At 49.5% G+C, this 6,938-nt stretch overlaps 1 non-coding gene across 1 annotated transcript; it reads left to right on the top strand.

Annotated features, from left to right (window-relative positions):
- Positions 1–5,575: 5,575 nt before the first annotated feature.
- Trnat-ugu lies at positions 5,576–5,648 on the top strand. The gene has a single exon. It is a non-coding gene; the product is annotated as a tRNA-Thr (tRNA).
- Positions 5,649–6,938: the final 1,290 nt, after the last annotated feature.

Below are 6,938 nucleotides of genomic sequence, written 5' to 3'. Positions count from 1 at the left end.
TAGAGGTAAGTCCAGTGATGAGGGGCTCAAGTGCAATGGCATACAGTAAAGTAGACATAGGGCATCCTTGACGCACAGAGCGGCGTATAGGAATCGGTCCTACAAGCCTCCCATTGACTTGTACCATCGAGACCGCGGGAAGGAGTAACCGGCGAATGGCATCGACAAAAAGCAATGGGAACCCCATACGTGTCGCCACCATGAGGAGGAAAGGGTGTCGAACGCGATCAAAGGCACTCGTGAAATCGACGGATACCAGTGCTGCACGAAGGCGACAAACCGACGCCAGTGCAGTGAGGTCACGGCATTCTCCCAGGGCTGTTTGTAAGGTGGCCCCACAACCACGTGCAGTCTGCTCAGGAGAAAGGACCGTAGGTAAGACGGTGCGTATGCGTGCTGCTAAGAGGCGTGCATAGATTTTATAGTCTGCATTCAGTAGTGTAAGGGGGCGATATGCAGAGACATGAGACCCTCCCTTCGGTTTAGGCACAGGTAGAAGAATGCCAGTGACGAATTCAGGTGGAATTGGGAAGGACGGAGTAAAGAGTTCCTGAATCATTTCCGTCCAGCGAGGAAGCATTAACGTGGTGAACGCCCGGTAAAACTCCACTGGGAGACCATCTGGTCCGGGTGATTTGTTCTTGGCCCCTTTGTTGATCGCTTCTACCACCTCTTCTGCGGTGATTGCAGACATCATGGACGTTGACTCCGCTACGGTGAGGGTCCGTTCAGGGGAAGGACGGAGATCATCAGGAATGGGCGTCGCCATCGCTTCATCATCATAAAATTGGCGATAATGTTCAGCAAAGGCGGACACGACCGCCGCCTGTGTTGTGTGGTGAACACCATCGGAGGTCGTGATGTTGGGGACGAAAAGCCGACGTCGACGACTATGGTCGGATGCGGCATGGATTGTGGATGGGGTTTCGTCGTGGAGGAGGTCTTGTCGTCGGGAACGCACCACGACACCATGCAGTCGTGCACGTTGAAGAGAGAGGAGACGAGCTTTAGTACGTTGTCGTTCCCTGTGGGTGTCAGGTGATGGAGGGAGCGCATCGAGCTCACGGAGGACGGCGTAGTGAAAATTTGTGGTGTCTCGATGCCATGCTGCTGCTTCCTTGCCACATTGTATGAAGGCCTTTCTGATCGCAGGTTTGGCACATTTGAGCCACCAATGGAACGTGGATGTGTACTGCGGAAGGCGTCTTTCGCAAGACGCCCATGTAGCGGCAATACATTGTCGGCAGTGTGGATCATTAAGGAGGGAGGTATTAAGCTTCCAGTAACCTCTGCTGCGCCACACTGACTGAGGTGGCAGAGCCAGGGAGCAAATGACGGCGCAATGGTCCGAAAATGCAAGGGGCCATCGTTCAGCTTGGGCGACTTCATTGCCGAGGTGAGCAGAGACATAAAACCGGTCCAGTCTGCTCGCAGAATGTGCTGTATAATGGGTAAAACCGGGGGTATTGCCATGAATTTTCTCCCAAACGTCCACTAGATGAAAATCTTCGATTAAGGTGAGCAGCGCCGGGCATGGCGAATAACCAGGTACTTGGTCCTGCGGATGGAGGACACAGTTGAAATCGCCTCCCATGATAAGGCGATCATAGCGTCCAGAAAACAGGGGCGCCACGTCATGTCCGAAGAAAGTGGACCGCTGCCGACGGTTCGTGGAGCCAGACGGAGCGTAGATATTGATGACGCGCGTGTCGAAGATGGTAACAGCCATGCCTCTTCCACAGGGAAGGATTGTCGTGTCCGTGAGTGGGATTCCTTCGCGTATGTAGAAAGCCACTCCACGCCCTGATTCATCACATGTGGACGTGTATGAGTCGTAGCCGTAGACTGGTGGTAGTGTGGCAACGCGTACTTCCTGAAGAAGGGCGACGTCGACGTCAGAGGCCCGAAGCATGTCACATAGGAGTTGCAGCTTGGGTGCAGTGCCGATCATGTTGATGTTCAGTGTGGCAAACCGGTATGTTTGTTTCAGTGGTGGTGGACGCGCATCTACCATCACCAAGGGAAGTAAGAGGAGGGCACCGACAGGAAGTCCCGTCCCATCAGCTGCAATGCGTCGCTTTTGATGTTAACAGGCAGCCTCGTCCGGCGGAGGTAACTCATCCGGAGGAGGGGGCGTACCTTCCTCAATGTCGTCGGCCCATGCTCCTGTGCCGTGGGTCTGTCCAATGTCCATGGGAATTGCGTCGTGGTGAGAGAGATCTGGAGTTGTCGGCGGGGAGACAGGCGTCTCAACCGGCGCACCGATCGTTACATTGTGCGTGGCGACCTCCATAGTGGTCCCGTCCTGCGAAACGTCTTGTTCATCGTGAAAGTTGTCCGCCGACCTCTGCGTGGAAATGTCGGCTGCTTGGGTGTCGTCTTCGTCGTCGTGGGTGGCAACGCTCTGAGAGCCCGTGGGGGAACGGCGACGGCGTTTGCGCCTACGCGGCGAGCGTTGTTTGCGTACGTGTTCCTCAGTGCCGGACGACGGCAAGGAGGAGCGTCGACCTGGTTCGAAGGCGTCGGTGGGTACAATGAGATTGTCAAACAGGTGTTGTGAAGATGTACTGGTCTCCTCAGCGTCCGGTGCGGGAGCCTGTTCGGCGGCAAGATTGTCAGGTGGGACGTCTGTACCGTCCGTTGGTGACTGGGACGGTGGGACGTGCCGATCGGAAGGACCGGGCGACGGACGAAACTGTAGACGTGGCAAGAGCCGCTGCGTAAGTGACCGGTAGGGCGGTCATCGTGGGTGTGACGGACGCTTCCGACAACGGGAGCTGCGCGACACGTCGTTGAATGCATTCAGACCGTAGGTGACCTTCGTTCCCGCAACCGGAACAGGTCCGAGGTTGGCCGTCGTACATTATAATGGCACGGCAGCCTCCGATACGTAGATAGGAAGGCACGTGTTTCTGCAACTCGATGCGGACCTGTCTAACACCGTTTAAAACTGGATAGGTCTGAAATTGGACCCATCGTTCGGCAACATGTTCCAGAACGTTGCCATAGGGACGGAGCGCCTCGATGACGACGTCTGCAGGTAGTTCGAACGGCAGTTCGAAGATCCTTATCGTCCATGTGCCGAGACCTGCGTGATCGACGGAAACGGGTCCGACGTTGCCGTCGGAATGACAGAAGCGCAGTCCACGTTTTGCGTCTTGAAGCACCTTGTCGCACGCCGCATCGTTGATCATTTTGACGTAGACGGTACTGCTAACTATGGACAAGTGGATACCAATTAGATCCGTTGGTGGTATTTTAACTTCATCGCGTATAAATCGTTCTACCTCCAGGGCCTTGGGTCGGGCGAAGTCGGAACAAAAGTTGAAACGTAATGTCTTCTTCCGATAGTTGTGCGCCATGGTGGTCTAGAAGGAAAACGGCACTTACAGCGGCCGAAGTAAACACAAACACACCGTGCGCGCCTCGCCCGCAGCGCTCTGGCGCGTGACCGCCTCTCAGCACTGCCGGCGGCAGACTGTGGCCACTCAGCTACCGGGGGCGGACATTTCAGCAGGATAATGCACGACCGCATGATGCAGGTTCTGTACGGGCTTTTCTGGATACAGAAAATGTTCAACTGCTGCCTGTCCAGCACATTCTCCAGATCTCTCACCAATTGAAAACGTCTGGTCAATGGTGGCCGAGCAACTGACTCGTCACAATACGCCAGTCACTACTCTTGATGAACTGTGGTATCGTGTTGAAGCTGCATGGGCAGCTGTACCTGCACACGCCATCCAAGCTCTGTTTGACTCAATGCCCAGGCGTATCAAGGCCGTTATTACGGCCAGAGGTGGTTTTTCTGGGTACTGATTTCTCAGGATCTATGCACCCAAATTGCGTGAAAATGTAATCACATGTCAGTTCTAGTATAATATATTTCTCCAATGAATCCCCGTTTATCATCTGCAGTTCCTCTTGGTGTAGCAATTTTAATGGCCAGTAGTGTATTACGAAAAGGTGCTGCCTGCTTTTCGTCAGGCATGGAGCCCAGGCAACGAACGTCACGGCCCAGCATGTGATAACCTCACTAGCCATAATGGTGTAGTGCTGGCTTTCACCATACCAGCTCAGCACTATTCTGCCCTATGGATGAGAATTATGCAAGCAGCAAGCTGGGCCAACTGCACACGAGTTTTGGAGTCCATGTGGAACGAACTGTTGTAAGACTCCGACTCTCTTCGGAAGATCTAGTCCACTGGACTGCAGACTGCCGTTAACTCTGCAAATTACTTAAACAATACATTAATTTTTTCCGTTTTTACATTTATAGACAATCTTAGACATAAAATCCGGCCGCCAGCCAGCTGCCACAAAGACTCAGGCTGAGTCAGTCAGTTAAGGCGGCTAATAAAATCGGCTGTTCTTAAGTATTGTAAGTCCTGCAATATGCATGATATGGCAGCAATGTAGGATGTGGAAGTCTCTGGAGGAAGTATTGTGTACATCGTGAGGTGTTGTAGTGCTGTATCAGCTTGTGGTCTAGTCGTGAAAACGCGAAGTGCGAATCCACGCCTTCCTCTATTTTTTAACCACATTTCGGCTCTCTGCTAAAGCTGTCAGTCCAATGAAACCCCGAAGATAATTTGCTTCAATTTCTAACTTACCGGTAATGGCAGAACTTCCAGATACAATTACACAAATTAGCTCTCGGCTGCATCAAGGTCAGAGCGGTATACGCTCGAGAGTTTCCTCGCCCTACTGCGACCACCGTCTACCGTCTTCTGGCCACACACCACCCACCGTCTGACGTCTGCACTGTCGGACCAGGTGAGCGCTACGCAGGGCTGTGAGTGTATTTATCATCTGTCATTTTCTTATTTGAAGTTTTAGTATTTATTGTCCAGTTACGTACTGGAGTTTGCTTAAGCATTTTTAAATAGAATTGCAAGTGGAAAAAGTCAAAAATTGGCAATCTGTTGTTAGTTTTGGGTTTAATAGAGGGATACGCATAGCTGTGGCAGATCTAAACCTCTGTACTGTGTGTGGGAGAAGTGCTTTGGCGTAAAACAGAAGAGTAAATGATTTCCTTGTTTGAGCAAAGATTGTTTTGGAGTTAATGATTTTCACATTGCGAACGTCTTGATAACGGACTTGCGTGATGACCTATGTAACGGAACATCCTCCTCTAGAATTACTTTTACTCAACAGTAGTTGTCGATAACAGTACTATTTTTAGAATTTTGAACAGTTTAGTATTATCTCAGTTGCTTTTCTGAAAACTTTCTTATAATTTTACACACAATATGTTATATTTCAAGCTAAATTTTTTGGAAAGGAATTACTTTATTTATACTAAGATGGTATCTGTTCTTTCAAACATGTCCGAGAGAACAGATACCATCTTAGTATGTATATATATATAGTTAAGGCTCACCGGCCACTTGACCATCTTCTTCTGTGCGAATGCACAAACAGTGCCCGAACTCTTACGGGAATCGGCAGCGCGCCGCGAGTAATGAGTGTAATGGGCGGGGGCACTACGAATGTAGTGCGGGACAATACGTTGAGAATGTGGGTTTCGTGGGAGGCGTGCGAGAGATAAATCCCTGCAGTCGCGCTATCCTCTGTGTCCTCGGTGGCTCAGATGGGTAGAGCGTCTGCCATGTAAGCAGGAGACCCGGGTTCGAGTCCCGGTCGGGGCACACATTTTCATCGGTCCCCGTTGACGTATGTCAACGCCTGTAAGCACCTAAGGGTGCCGGCACGGTAGCTCCGCGTGCTCGGTCAGAGGGTTAGCTACCCTCTGTAATAAAAAACTGAGTGAACGGATCAACAAAGAACCTGAACGGGTGTCATCGGACGTTCGCCACGAACAAATTCATCGACCAATATAGAGCAAAAAAAAAAAAAAAAAGTGTTCATTTCATTGTAATTTAATTACTTTATTTTCGACGACGATAAGTAAAGGTAAAATTATTTTTTTAGAAACATTTGAAATCACGAATTATTTGGCACACTTAAAATTTATGTTATTAATTACTCAATTTAGTACTATGTACTATGTTTATTTCTGGATTCATTTATGAAATAATAATCGAAATTAATATAAATAGATTTGTCAAGAGACCGAGTGACATGGCGCAATGGTTAGCACACTGAACTCACATTCGGGAAGAAAAAAAAATGGCTCTGAGCACTATGGGACTCAACTGCTAGGTCATCAGTCCCCTAGAACTTAGAACTACTTAAACCTAACTAACCTGAGGACATCACACACATCCTGAGGCAGGATTCGAACCTGCGACCGTAGCGGTCGCGCGGTTCCAGACTGTAGCGCCTAGAACCGCTCGGCCAACCCGGCCGGCCATTCGGGAAGACGGCGGTTGAATCCCGCGTCCGGCCATCCTGATTTAGGTTTTCCGTGATATTCCTATATCGCTCCAGGCAAATGCTGGGATGGTTCCTTTGAAAGGACACGGCCGACTTCCTTCCCCATCCTTCCATAACCCGATGAGACCGATGACCTTGCTGTTTGGTCTCTTCCCCTAAACAACCCCTCCCCTTTTATCAAGAAAGATTGTAAACCTTTTGGAATATGGTTATTGCCGCAGAGTGAGGTGGTAGTAAGCATGCCTCTGATGTGATTGGACGTATTTTTGTATTTTGGGCGAACAATGTAATTTCGGATTTCTTTATGCGAAAATTCAAAAGACTGTATGATGTACTAAAATGTGACAAAATATATTAACGTAACAACAAAAATTCTGCAACAACAATCTTCAAATTTATTTAGATCAATTCAACCATGAGGACCTAAACTGTGAGAATTTCAGCTTCAAGAATCAGACCCCTAGACAAGAAGAACTGGAGCCAACTCTACAAGAAAAGCTAAGTAAACTAGGAAGTTTATTGCAATCTTCGCTCCCCTCAAATTTTTCGTAAAAGACTTTGCTTATTGTGGACAATAAATGGAATTAGGAAGAAGGGAGGAG

This window comes from Schistocerca americana, chromosome X (genome assembly GCF_021461395.2).
Source record: "Schistocerca americana isolate TAMUIC-IGC-003095 chromosome X, iqSchAmer2.1, whole genome shotgun sequence".
Classification (NCBI taxonomy): Eukaryota; Metazoa; Arthropoda; class Insecta; order Orthoptera; family Acrididae; genus Schistocerca; species Schistocerca americana.
The sequence above is the reverse complement of the archived record's forward strand: the minus strand, read 5'-3'. Positions and strand labels throughout refer to the sequence as shown.